Genomic DNA, 14,728 nt, shown 5'->3' with positions numbered 1-14,728 from the left:
ACACACTCATTCAACCACACGGTCACCTTTCACAGAATTTCACGACGTGGTCCGAAAGGGTCCGATTTTTTTCAACTAGATAAACGTGTTTATTCACTGTCACGTTGCTATTGCACTGGACACAAATGAAAAACATATAATATTTCGCACTACAGTAAAACTTGGATAAATGCAACCAAGATTGGGACCCAATGGTTGCATTTATCCAAGCGAGGTGTCGATTCTGGGCATTTAATGTTGCATTTATCCAAGCGCGGTGTCGATTCTGAGTCCGTACACATCTTTTGTATTCAGCCGACATCATTTATATTCAGTCGTGGTGTCAATTCTATGTTGTTTATTCGATTACTATTGTTTATAAATATAATTCAAACTATATCGTGTTTGGTGTCATTTTAATCAGAAAAATCTCACAAATGCGTTAGTAAAAGTTTCATTAAGAAAAAGTTAAAAATAAAAAAGTTTTATCGTTCAATTAGTATTAATCACACCGATATTACGGTCGGATCATATTACACGGTTTCCTCGTCGAGCGGCTCGGTTCGCCTAGGGGGATCCCCCCAAGTCGAGGGGATAGCGATGTTGCACTTATCCAAGCATTCTTTCGTTGCATTTATCCAGGTTTTACTGTACTTCGTAACGTTTTCACGACGTTATTGGTCTTCTTTTCCAACTTCAAATGAGACTGCTAGCTTGAGCGCGTGGACTTCCCCTCCAAATATCCCGACTGGACAATAGAAGACGACCGATTTTACTACTACCGCCCCAATTCCCTCATTGTTCCCATAGTCCCTGACCTTGACGGATGGAAATTACTCCTTCCTCCTTCTCTCCGCCAACAAGTCCTTTCCGACGACCACAATTCACCCCAATCCGGACAGCTTGGCATCGCCAAGACTTACCACCGTCTGGCTTAGGATTTGCGTGAGCGTAAAAGTATGTAGTGTGGTAGTGTGGTAATCGAGCGATGTGATCAACGGTAACGTAACGCGCGTGTGTCACCGTAAAGCCAGAAAGTTTACCCTAACATTTTCTATCACTATTGGGGCTGAAAATGTTGTGAGTTCGGAGATACGCTAATCCCATACGGGCCCTTTCATCAGATCGTTCACAATAGTATGATAGACGTTGCTATCACCATCGGTAACAACCGTTCTACATATATATCAAGCCATGCATTTCAATGCTGCATTTGAAACCTTCAGCAATAGCATCACTTTCCATGCTACTAGAACTAGCATAACGATTATAGTTTTTATAACATTTATGATGTTTTGTGGATGTAGCTTTTTGTTAGGCTATATCACATAGGTATTGTGCAGTACTTATTGCGTATGCCGATAAACAGAACTTTTCCTGTGCGGAAACCTACAATGGTACCGACACCGGAAAGTGAATTATAATTCGTTCCATACGATCTCTTCATCTAGCTACCATCCGCTATGACAATTATGTATGGGATACCATCGACGACTTCATTGTTTTCAAAAGCTAATCGTCTTTCTTCTTCACCTGCTGCCTGCATGGTATGCATTGCGCTTTTCATAAACTCATCTACAAGTTTTTCGCGGTACCGCAGTTACGCCGTTTCAGGCATGCAGGGCATGTTCAGGGCAGCGCATAATTCTTCTAATTGTGCATAACGGATTCCGACTGTAACAGTCCCGGTCGTCATTTACATTCATTGTATTTGAACGTATAGGTTCCGACCAAACAGTAGCTTCGTAATAGGAAAGAATACCATTTTTCAGAAATATTTTTATTCGAATGTTTATATTTGGTTTTCATTGTAATTTTTTGTTTGTGATTTTTAAATGCAAAAATGACTGAGAAAAAAATTGTTAAAAATAATGATTTTTGAATCGACCAAAAACGCGGTAAAACCACGTACTCGCCGGTGACGTCATATGGCATATAACCCCGAATAAAGCGTATACGTTTACATAGCGAACTAACGAAATGATTAAAAATCTGCAACTATGAGTAAACAGACGTACCGTTGGTGCTTTGTACCATTGTGTTTAAATACACAACTCAATAAAATAATTTTTAACAAAAAACAAATCCAACTTCGAAATGCACTAAAAAGTGTCAAATAATTTCTATTTCATTTATACCATGTGACCTTTTCGCGGGATCACTCTATATTCTTCAAATCTTTATATAATCCGTTTATAATCGCTGGGCGCCAGCCACTTACCGTGGCGATCAGAATCAAAAAAGGGAAAAGGGGTATTGGGGCACTTACAGTAGAGGGGATTCGGGCCCTTACGTCCTCACAAATTCGCGGGGGAGTCCGCGGGGAGGAGTATTGGGGGAAGGGAGGTTGCAGGGTTGGGAGGGTTCTCACGGGGTTCGTTACGTTACGCGTAGATTAACAAAAAAGAAAGGGGATCTCGTAATGGGGTCGGAAAGAAAGGGTGGCCGTTGCCGGACTCAGAATGATACAGTAGTAATAACGGAAGGGCTTACCAAAACGCCTCACTCGCTCTCGCACTCCGTAACTCTCACTCTCCACAAAAACTCCGCTCTAGCACTCAAAAAATCGCAATACAAAATCTCTCTAAATACTCTCAAAACGTTCGGATTCGTAGCCTTAGGCTCATTGCCGGCTCGTCGTCGCCGCTGCGACATCCTGCGGTGACGGGTGGGCTGAGGTCTTCGGGCCCGGCGACAGATGGCTTCGGGTGGACATTTTGTACTCCTTTTGGGTTGCTTCATTGTAGTTTCGGAAGAATTCCACGTTGCTCCGTGTTTGCTGGAGGGGTGGATCTGTCGCCGGCCTCGAAGCTCCTGTTGAGGGTGATCCTCGTTGTGGGTCAGTCCGTCGCTTCCATCGGTCCGACACCGGTGGGCAGGGAGAAAGGGGTAAGGTGAGGGAAGGGTTACGGGTTATCGTTAGGTGGGCGTATGAGTGGGGGAAGCGCAGCGATTGTAACGGGGGGGGGGCACGGGTGTCACCACGTTACAATATATGAGCCGTTTATTTTGAAAGTGGCCTAAGTCCATTTATCTTCAAATCGAGATATTTAAGGGTTTGCGTTGCAATGAATTTAAAAATATACGTATAGGACACTAATGAATCATACTGCTTAAGTGTATCTAAGGGTGTTAAATTTATAGTTCCTATTAAAATAGTGGCAATTATTAAGTGAATAATATGTGTTTTCTTATCAAGAATGGAGTTAGGCCACTTTCAAAATTAACAACCAGATTCATTATAAAATTTGAAGGTGCCCAAGTCCATTCAACATAATTTAAGACGCTTCAAATTGAAAAAAACAATACTGAATTTATTGTACATATCTTTAAAACACTTCAGGAACATAATTTATGCGATTCAATTAACTACATAACGTGCATAATTACAAACATAAATTTATTACAAAACAATTTACTACTCATTTACATTTTGTGCGTGTGAAAGGGATTTGAAGTAATCATGATGTTCCGGTGGTATATATCGTAATACGTCCATTATGTCCTTGAATTTTGCTGTTGTAATTTGTCTGATATTTTTATACAGTGGTGTCAATACAATATTTTCGAACTTTCTTGGTCTACCCCGACGCGCGAGGTGGTAATAAATTCAGGACTTTAAAATTTTCATTCTTATTCATTGATGTCTTATACAAAATTTTATACGGTTCATTTCTGACAAAACGCATCCAACATATTTTTAGCCAGTTTATTGATTCTCCATCAGAATTTTTTACTCTTTTAAAAATTGCATCTTCTAATAATTTTGTTGATACAAAATCTTCTTGTCTCATTTAATTTACAATGAAATTATTACATTTCCGACACTTTTTCATAATCTTGTAATAATCTTGGGGAACGAACAGTAAATTATTTTTTTTTAATGACATTCCTACCACGCCAAAATCTCTATCATTTGGTAAAAACGAATGTCCTGATATTAAAAATTTGTGATCTATTATTTCCACATTATTTTCCAAAGATTGGACAAATTTTAACCACATTAAAGCTATTTTAATGTTTCTATTTTGCCCGGTGCACATGTCACTGCAAGCTATAATGTGTCTTTCACTTTTTAAATTTTTAACATGTTTTAGGATGCATGAAACAATTTCTTGAGCACCTCTGGATGCAATAGTTTCATCCCAAACGTACATGTAAACATTATCGTTATGAAAATTGTGAATGCCTAAATTTAGAACATACATATTGCGTTTGTAATATGCTACTGAGGTAGTCAACTTGGGATACGGTAATGCTTTTTGCAAGTCGAACGAGAAAGCAAAATAATAATCTGAATTACGTAATACTTGTTCCTGATCTTGTTTCAGCGAATTCCTAGCTGATTCTGCTAGTCTTAAATGGACATCGTGTTCTTCTGTAAGTTTATTCTTTTCTTCATCATCATTGGATACTTTAATTTTGATGTTTAATAAGTCACATTTTTGACATACATCTTTGCGCGGTTGGTGGAAATGTAAATCAAAATCTTTTTTAAATATTTTTCTGTAAGTCCACTCATTAACGGCTTTTATTTTATTTTCCTCGCAATAAAGCTCGTATAAGTACCTGGTAGAGTGCCATTTTGCCAACGGAAATCCACCCGCTTGACAACGTTGCGTCAGCTGATTTGCAACGTCTTGTAGATGTTCTGCGGTATCTGCGCCACCAAAAATGTCATCGACGTACCTGCCATTTTTGATGGGTTCCACGGCGAGGGGATATTTCGACCCTTCGTCGTCAGCGAGTTGCAAGAGTGTTCTCACGGCCAGATACGGTGCAGCTTGCGTTCCGTACGTGACCGTGGTCAGCTGGTACTGCGTTTCCTGTTGCGTTTCATCAAGCCAGAGTATCTGCTGCAAGCTCCAGTCCTCCGGATGCACCTTGATTTGGCGTTACATCTTCGTGACGTCGGTTGCAAACAGATGTTTGAATCTGCGTATCCAGATGAGCAGATCTGCGATGTTCAGCATAAGATTTGGACCGGTGTGAAGAAGATCATTCAATGCGTGTCCTGAAGAAGTTGGGCTGGAACCATTGAACACCACGCGCAAAGCGGTGGTCGTGCTGGCAAATTGAGAACACCATGGTGCGGAAGAAAGTACCAAGCTGCTCATATTCGAGCATGAACTTGGTGTACAGCTGTTTGTACTGAGCGTCCTTGCTGAATCGTCTGAGTGTCCTCTGAATACAATTGTGCGCCGTCTGGTATGAATTGCCAAGTGCTCGTGGATGAAGTTTGAGCGGCAATCGCACGATGTACCTTCCTGAGGAATCTCTTGAATGCGTGGTCTTGAAATGATCTTCGCACTCTTGCTCTTCTGGTGTGAGCAAGGGTGCCGTGTCCTGCGGTGGCGCTTCCTGCGTCCAGAATCGGCTGAGTAACTCACCCAACTGGCAATCGGTGTTACTGACCGTCACCTGATGAGAGGTCCTGCGAATGGTCTGAATGCCCTCGAGGGGCCCGATTACGAGCCAACCGAAGATCGAAAGTTGTGCGATCAACAGTGTTGAAGCGTTCCGAATAATGTTTGGCTTGATGACTTGCCCGTATGCGTCGGAACAGACAATACTCTGAACAGTAGAGAAAAGCTTGCGCTGAGCTGTTTAGGCAGCAATAGAGCGCGAGTTGTAGCTAATTCCTACTCTTCCACTGGTGGCGTGCAGTACTACGGATCAGTGGACCTCCTATCCACGGTACGCAACGTGTTAAACAGGTGTTAAGCTAAGCCAACACTTAAGTGTAAAGAGCTAGCGAGGAGCCGAGCTCCTTGAGACGGCCTGCATATAACACAGCTCTGGTATTACCAGAAACCGATTGTGACCTATAGGAAAGGTTAGCTTGATTTCCATAGTTTTGCACAAACCTCTGGAATTTAGTTTCCTAAGTTATTTGTGAAATTGAACAGAGTATTGACTGTGGTAGAAGACTAAGCCACTCTCGCGTTAGCGCTATCGATTATCATTAATTACTATAATTCATTACTAATTATTAATTACTATTTTCTATCACTAATTACATATTTCTTATTGTATTCCCAATCTAGGGCGAATTTATTATAATTTCTTATTGTATTCCTAATTCTAGCCGCACTTATTGTAATACTAGCGATTTTGTTTTATATTATATTACAATTTAATATTCACTTACCTCTTATTTTTGAATAAACAAACTTCCATTAGTTTCTAGCACATTGGTGTTTGGATTTCACTCCTTAACCGCAAACCACACGAACCTATAATCCCTAACACATTGATTACGAGTCGCCTTCTAAGGGAACCGCTCTCCCTACAAGTCGGTGCAGTAACGTACTCACTCTGGGTCGTTACACGCACAAGAGGTAACTTTCTCAATTTTTAATATTTTTCAAATCCGTCTTTTCCATCTGATAGGGAATCGTTTGTAGTTGTTTGTAGTGAAAAAGGTTTCGTTTGTAGTTGTTTGTAGTGAAAAAGGTTTCGTTTGTAGTTGAATAGTTTAAAAGTTATACATGATTGTTTATACCCATCAGGCAACTTCGTCAATTTTTAATATTTTTCAAATCCGTTTTTTCCATGTGACAGGGAATCGTTTGTAGTTGTTATTAGTGATTTTCCTTTCGTTTGTAGTTGAATAGTTTAAAAGTGGTAGGCGATGATTTATATGCCTAAGACCCATGGTTTTTTCAGTTATAAGATTTGTACAAGTTGAATTGTGTGGGTATTCGTGTAATTGTATTCGTATAAATTTTGTAACCGAAAAAGGTATTTTGTGTTGTCATATATCATGAAAAGCTTTCGCGCTGCGTAATGAATCTCTGTATTGTCGACCGTACTGGAAATGTGACGAAATGAAACATATTTGGTCTTTTCTAGTCTCGAGCAGAAGCGTACACCCCATAGGTGTGGGTACTGGAATAATAAATAAACTGACATAAAATAATTTGTAACGAAAATACAACCTAGTTCTAAATGCACTGAATAATATGAAATACTTTCTATTTTCTAATTGTAATAATTTCTATTACATTTATACCAACATTCCAGAACTGTTAATAATAAAAGCTATTTAATCTTTAAATAGTATACTAAATACATTTAAGCGTATTTAATCTTTTCGGAGGCGGTGCAAAATTAAACATAGTCGAATAAATGATGCTGCTGTTACGTTGCGCGGCGCGAGGCGAGCGCGCAACGTAAAAGTTTAAGAAATTGAATGTTAATTGTTAATTGATTGATTAGTGCGATGAGAAAGGTCTCGCTGCCACCAGCCCTGACCGCGTATGACGCGTCAACGTCCTCTACGATCAGAACAATTTTTAAAAGACGGTAATTTAGGTAGTATTTATTTCCGTTGGGTTCGTCAGTGTTCTGGGTCCCGTACGGGTCCCTCCTTGAAACGTTGTGTTGGTGTGCGTGGATTTGATGTAAGAAAAGGTGTTATAATTCAAAGAAACTATTGCAGCTAACAAAGAAAACGATTTTTAACTGATCACTGAATTAATACTGATAAATGTAATCTGATAAATAGCTGAATTTGGATATGAACAATTATGATTTACAAGGCTAAAGATGCTTAACCTATTGTATAATAATGACTATTGCTCGATTGAAAATCGATTAAAATATAAATAGCCTTTGATTTGAATTGAGATCTATTAATATAAATTGTGAGTGCATATATGTTTTATCACCAAATCACTATCTCGACAATTAGAAATTGGCAAAATAGCGGATTCAATCCGCGAGGGTACGACTTGAATGAAGAGACTCTTACAACCCGAAGGCTTTGCAAGTCGTCCCTCGATTATAGCTCGTAGTCGAGACAATCGTTTCAGAAAAATCGCGATAGTGGAAAATACGGAAAATATATATATTTTATAAATCGGTACCTGAGTATGAAAACGAGACGATCTAAAATGAAGAGACTCTTATAACCCGAAGGCTTAATAGATCGCCCGTTTTGCCTTGTTCAAAATAATCACAATGCCGTGCTCGACGAATTAGTACTGAACACTTACCGTGAAAATGTAGAATACAATACACGATATAAATCGCTTTGAAAACTCGCTGATGGATCGTGGAATAATCGCTGTAGAATCTGGAACACCAAGAGAGAAGATAGAATTCTTGTAGCACACGCACTTGTCGCGCACCCGATTGCCCTTTTATTGCGAATATGACTTTAACTAGACGATACACAAAACGATTACAAGTTTTCAGAAAATAGTATATGTAGCGTCGAAACCTCTCCAACTTGGAGAAGTCCCGTAGTTCAGGTTTAGATAAGGAATGAGGTAGGTTTATAAATAAATTTAATAATAATTGAGCCAAAAATATTAGATTTTATTGGCTAAAAACTTGACCGCTGCTTCCCATATTCCCCCGAAATGCGGTGACAAAGGCGGATTAAACCGCCACGTAATATTCTTATTAACCGCGAACTCATTAACACGATCCTTAAATTGGTCCGACCCGAACAAGGCGTATAATTCGCGTAACTGATTGTTGGCACCTACGAAATTCGTGCCGTTATCCAAATAAACGTGCGTAGGTATCGCGCGCCGGCCTATAAAGCGTCTAAAGGCTCCAAGAAAACCTTCCGTTGTTAGATCGCTGACTATTTCGATATGTACTGCCTTAACCGACATACATACGAACACGCAGCCGTACGCCTTCACACGATTTCGATTTCGGTGTTTCTTTTCCTTAATGTATAACGGCCCGAAAAAATCTACGCCCGTATGTGTAAACGCCGCGGTTTCTTCTACTCGCGATTTCGGCAAGTTACCCATTATCCGTTGCACAGGTGTTGCCCTAAAACGGATGCACCGAACGCATCGTCGAACTATCTTCCGTACCTGATTTTTCCCGTCGAGTAGCCAAAAACGGTGTCGAATCGTGTATAATGTACTCTGAATACCCGCATGGTACGTGCATTCATGAGTGTTACGTATGATCAAATCAGTCACATGGTGATACGACGGTAAGAGAATTGGATGCTTCTGCGAATACGAGATCTCAGCGTTCTGTAATCATCCGCCAACGCGGAGTAAACCATCGCTATCGATAAAAGGGTTCAAAGACGCTAATCGGTTACCCTTAGCTCCCCCCGATGACGATATATGCTGGATCTCGCCAGAAAATTGTTCCCTCTGAATCGTTCGTATAATCGAACGTTCCGCCGCAATTTTCTCTTTCGCGCATACCTCTCCCCTATGACTGTTCGATCGAAGCATTCGCAAACAATAGGCTACTACACGGACGAGTTTCGGGTACGACGAAAAATTAATAAAAAAATCGCATTTATTGATCGTAAGTGCTAGACACGTTTTCTTTTTTAACCCGGGAAGATCTGTAACGGTAATATCTAAATTGGCCGGCCAAGAATCTTCGCGATCGCGTAACCAATTAGGATCTTCGAACCACGAGTTGTTTTGGCAAAACACTGCGGGATATTGACCGCGGGACAATGCGTCCGCCGGGTTGTCCTTCGTCCTAACATGCCGCCATTCGGCCTCTACGATCTTCTGAATCTCCGCGACGCGATTAGATTCGAAAAGTCTTAAAACCGATGGGGACTTTTTTAGCCATTGTACAACTATCGTGGAGTCGGTCCAAAATGTAACCCGATTAATTGGAATATCGATAGCCGAACGTGTTTCGCGGTATAACCGAGCCAGCGTCAACGCACCGCATAATTCGAGACGCGGCATGGTCATCTCTGTGAGCGGCGCGACCCGAGATTTCGCACACGACGGACGCACGAGAGTATGACCATTTTGATCGCAAGAACGTAGATAAATACATGCTCCGTACCCTACCTTACTCGCGTCGCAAAACCCGTGAAGTTGAATATTATTAGCATTTTTTAGGATAAGCCTTCGGTCTACGGTTAAGTTATTCACGAAATGAAGTTGATTTGAAAACGCAGTCCAACTGGAGCACAAAGCTTGTGGAACCGATTCGTCCCATTCAAGCTTCGTTTTCCAACATTCCTGCATAAAAACTTTCGCGGCTAAAATTACCGGTCCTAATAGTCCAAGTGGATCAAAAATTTTCGCTATTTCGGATAAAATGACGCGTTTGGTGAGTTTCGCGGGAAGTTCGAGTGATTTTACTGAATATACGAGTTTGTCTTCGCGCGCATTCCATCGGAGGCCTAACGTTTTTATTACTGTACTATCATCAGTTACGCAATCCGTCCCGAGGATTTTCTCATTAATATTATCAAGCGCGTGATTATGATTCGATGCCCACTGGCGTATATTAAACCCGCCCCGTTTTAAAAGTTCAATTATCTCATCGCGGATTTTTAAAATTTCTTCTAGTGAATTCGCGCCCGTTAAAAGATCATCTACGTATAAATCCCGTTTCAAAATTTCCGACGCGTACGGAAAATCTGCGCGCTCGTCATCCGCGAGCTGCTGAACTGTGCGAATCGCGAGGTACGGAGCAGATGAAACGCCGAATGTGACCGTGTTCATTTCGTAAGTTGTAACGCGATCTTCGTGATACCAAAATATCCGTTGGTACTTCCTATCCTGAGGGTGAACGAGAATTTGCCGGTACATCTTCTCGATGTCGGCAGTGAGCACGTACGCGTGTGTCCGGAATCTAACTAAATGCTCAAAGAGCTTATCCTGAATAGTGGGACCGATCATAAGCCTATCATTCAAAGAAATATTCGTCTCCGACTTAGCTGACGCGTCGAAAACTACGCGAACCTTCGTAGTGGCACTAGTTGTTTTTATCACGGCGTGATGAGGCATGTAATAGCCTGTCACAGTCTCGTCGTCAGCCCGAGACATATGACCAAGAATAATATACTCCTGCATCACCTTCGTGTATTCTGCCTTAAGCATTGCGTTCGCGTTTAATTTCCTATGAAGCGCGTTAAACCGACGGTAAGCGGACCGTCGCGAGTCGTCAAAATCTCTATCGCCGGCGCGAAAAGGCAAACGCACAATATACCGTCCCGATGCGTCGCGCGTTGTATTTTCGCGGTAATGCGTCTCGCATAACGCTTCTTCTGTTAATCCCGTCGTTTCGGAGTCTATATTTTCTATTAACCAAAATTTGGCGATCTGTTCCTTTAATTCCGACAAAGCACACGAGACTGCTTGTTTTTTCACGTTATCTACCGCCAACTATTACCCATCCGAGTCGGGTCTTTTGTAAAAACAAATCGCTATCGTCGCGAGATAATTTAATTTGCCCTATTGATAGTAACGATAACGTGGCACCGGAGCCAATCAAAATATCAACCGACCGTGGTATATGGAATTCGGGGTCCGCGAGACGTAAATTAGCGGGGATTTTAATGAGTTCACGCGGGAACACTTCCTCCGGAACGGAATCTGCAATTCGCGAAACAGCTAAACAGGTCAAATCTTTTTTAAAATCACTATAAATCGATTGGAAAGTTATATCAATAAAACTGCTCGCTATCGTGTTCATTCCGTTAATCGCGCCGATCGGAATGGAGCAAGACTGCATCGGTAACCCTAATTGCCGCGCGAGTTTTTCCGTAATAAAATGTGCCGTCGCACAAGTGTCTAATAACGCGCGAGCCCTTATAAATATTCCCTCGGCGCTTCGAACGCGGACTATTGCACTCATCATTAATTGCGAGCGGGGAACGCAACCAATGAGAGTTAATACGGAGCCTGCTAGTCATGAAGATTTCGTCTGATCGGTCGTCTCGTTCTCCGGTTTCGCTTGAGACGTTGATGGTCCGGCGGATGACTGTTGATTCGCGAACCCGTGTAATAATGCGTTATGAAACCGCCCGCAAAGTTTACAACGCGGCCCTTTGCACTCTCCGGCGTGCGGACGAAGGCAATTTCGACATAGTTGTTTCCGTTTCACGACATCCCACCGCTGGGACGTAGTCATTTTTTGAAATGTCGGGCATTTATAAATACTGTGATTTTGCTTGCAACAAAAACAAGACATTGTAGTCGCGGTAACTAATGTCCGCGCACTCGCCTCGATCTTGCGAGTTTTCGCCGCGCGTGGTTCTCGATCGGATCGACGTTTATTTCCGGATTGACTCTCGATTTTCTCTCGACCGCGACCGCTGGCTTCTTCTAAATGACGCAATGAGTTCGAAGCCGTGCTCACGAATTTATAGAACTTCTCTAGACTGGGGAAAACGTTCTCGTTCAGCGACTCTTCCCATTTCTGACGAAGGTCGCTGGGAAGCAACTTCTCCAGCACACAGATAACCATGGTGGGATCGGGAATTATCTCTAATGTTTTTAGCATGCTTAGATGTTGGCGTACAACGTCGACTAATTTCGTAAGCCCGGCTTTAGTTAAGCTTTCCATACCAAGAATGGCATTCACGTGTCTTGAAATTAGCAACCGTCGCTTATCATACGACTCGACGAGTAGCTGCCACGCGCTCTGATAGTTTTCCTCGCTCGCGTCGAGCATAATGATTTTACTTAACGCTTCGCCTCTTAGAGAGTTTTTTAAATATATAAATCTTTCTAAATCCGTGATATCGGTCCGCGCGTTGACCGTGGTCATGAACGTATTCCTAAACGAAAGCCATTTGTCTAAACTCCCATCGAATTTTGGCAATTCCGTAACCGGAAGTTTCATGGTACGACGCGTTTCTGCCAACGTTGAATTTAAACCCGTATTACCGAGTGTTTCGTTCTGTCGCGCTACCGAAGTACCGGCATCCTCCATCTCTTCAATTGTACCCGCGCATATATAATATTGATCTTGAATACCTAGGATCTCATCTAACCGGTCGTTATTAGGATCAATGAGCGCGAGCTCATCGTTTAATTCCTCGTACGCGGTCAACATATCGGTCACTCGCGCCAATCGTGACTTAAGAATTAATTTGTTGAACTGACCCGACGCGACGTTATTCGCAAGTTGCGTGACTTGTTTCTTAAGGGTGGTTCGCCTTCGATTAATGACTCTAACTCTATCCATAATGAAAAATTATCTCAATCTAACGTTCGCAATAAACTAAACTAAAAACCCGATTGAATTTAAGTGAAAACGGCGTTAAGCACCTCAAAACGATACACGATACACTTATAATTATATATTATTAAATACTTAACTTATGGTGTTGGACACCTGTCAGCAGTAGGCAGCAGCCGGGCAAGAGGTTCTCCAGGAGACGATGGTGGTGGCTACCCTTGAACTCCTCGATATTGTTAACAACCGCACTGGATGCGCAGGATATAGCACTGTTGTGTCTCTATATATCACTGCACGTGTACGAATTGATAACTTCCGAAATAACTCCGATAAAATCGAAAAAGACTAATCCAGCTCTGTAACGTGTTTCCACGTCAAAAGTCAAGATAAGAATGGGCCTGTTGGCCGTTCGCAGCCCCTGTTATTTCAAAGGGCTTACCCCCACAAAGGGGTAGCGTCTTGATTCCGAGGAATTTCGCACGGAAAAGAGAATGACCTGACGGCCTGCACACGATCCGTTTTGAACGTTGCATTTACGTTGAATTTTCAAATTTCTGATTATAATTTCACTGCTTTATCGCTCACACCTCACAGGAGGCACCAAAAATGTAGCGTTGAAACCTCTCCAACATGGAGAAGTCCCATAGTTCAGGTTTAGATAAGGAATGAGGTAGGTTTATAAATAAATTTAATAATAATTGAGCCAAAAATATTAGATTTTATTGGAAAACGAAGGGGAAAAGCCATACGGCATAAAAACCCCTGAATCTTAAAATGTATTTAAGAAAGAAACAAATTGAAACGAGGTGCGAGCGATCGCATGTAATATTATCTCATGTCATATTTAAAATTCACTAGTTACATGTGAAGCCATTGCTTGCCGGCTCATATGTACGATTGTGTGTAATTTGTATTGTGTAATGCCATGCTTGCCGGCTCGTAAGAACGATCATGTGTAATGCCATGCTTGCCGGCTCGTAAGAACGATCGTGTGTAATGCCATGCTTGCCGGCTCATAAATACGATTTGGTGTTAACCAATAATAACGAATCAGAGTGATTACCTGGAGTAACCACTCTACCGTGTCGTCGTCACGACCACGGGTGTCTTTTATGTAATTGTGATGTGTGTAATCAGGGTGGTTACGTGATGTAACCAACCCTACGGGTCGTCGGTGTGACCGCAATTGTCACATCCGAACGACATCCGAATATTCAAAATTCGAAAGAGCTTCGGCTCTTGCACTCGCGAACTACCATGTCACGACCGCGATCCGAACTGTCCGAAGTCTTCTAGCCGACTAAAAAGCAAGCAAAAAATATACCCGGAATTCGCCTGAAAACTCTAGCATCAGAGGGGTGGCATTTGAAAATGTCCTTTCTTTCTTTCTTCTTTTCTACCGATGACGCACGAGGAACAGCGGAACCGTTAGGTCATTTACGACTTGCACGTGATTTCGTAGAACCGAACCGGGCGAAAACCGATAGACAAAGGCCCTGCCTTGACTCGTCCTTCGAGTCAAAGGGCTATTCCCGGCGACGAACGCGCTGGGACTCTTGGTATCATAAACCTCCCCTGATGGACAAAGGTTCTCAACCGTGTCCGAACAGTATAATTAACGCGAATGAATTTAATACGGAAATTACGCGATCAGTCGGATTAAAAAGAAAGAGAAAAGATAGAATTTTAAAAGTGTGAAAAGCTTAACGTGCGCGTCACTGAGTCTTAGCCGCGTATTCGCGAAATTCACCCTCGCGACACTCTGCCTTACGAATAGGACTTGCCGCGCAGCTAATTTACACAAAGTACTTCGACAACT

General features: G+C 41.9%; 1 protein-coding gene across 4 annotated transcripts in view; it reads left to right on the top strand.

Annotated features, from left to right (window-relative positions):
• Positions 1-14,728, top strand: part of LOC114882537 — a 440,519-nt gene that overhangs the window by 406,484 nt on the left and 19,307 nt on the right. The window lies entirely within an intron of this gene.

The sequence above is a fragment of the Osmia bicornis genome, chromosome 16, assembly GCF_907164935.1.
Source record: "Osmia bicornis bicornis chromosome 16, iOsmBic2.1, whole genome shotgun sequence".
In the NCBI taxonomy this organism is placed as follows: Eukaryota; Metazoa; Arthropoda; class Insecta; order Hymenoptera; family Megachilidae; genus Osmia; species Osmia bicornis.
Note: the sequence above shows the minus strand (reverse complement) of the source record. Positions and strands in the feature narration are given on the sequence as shown.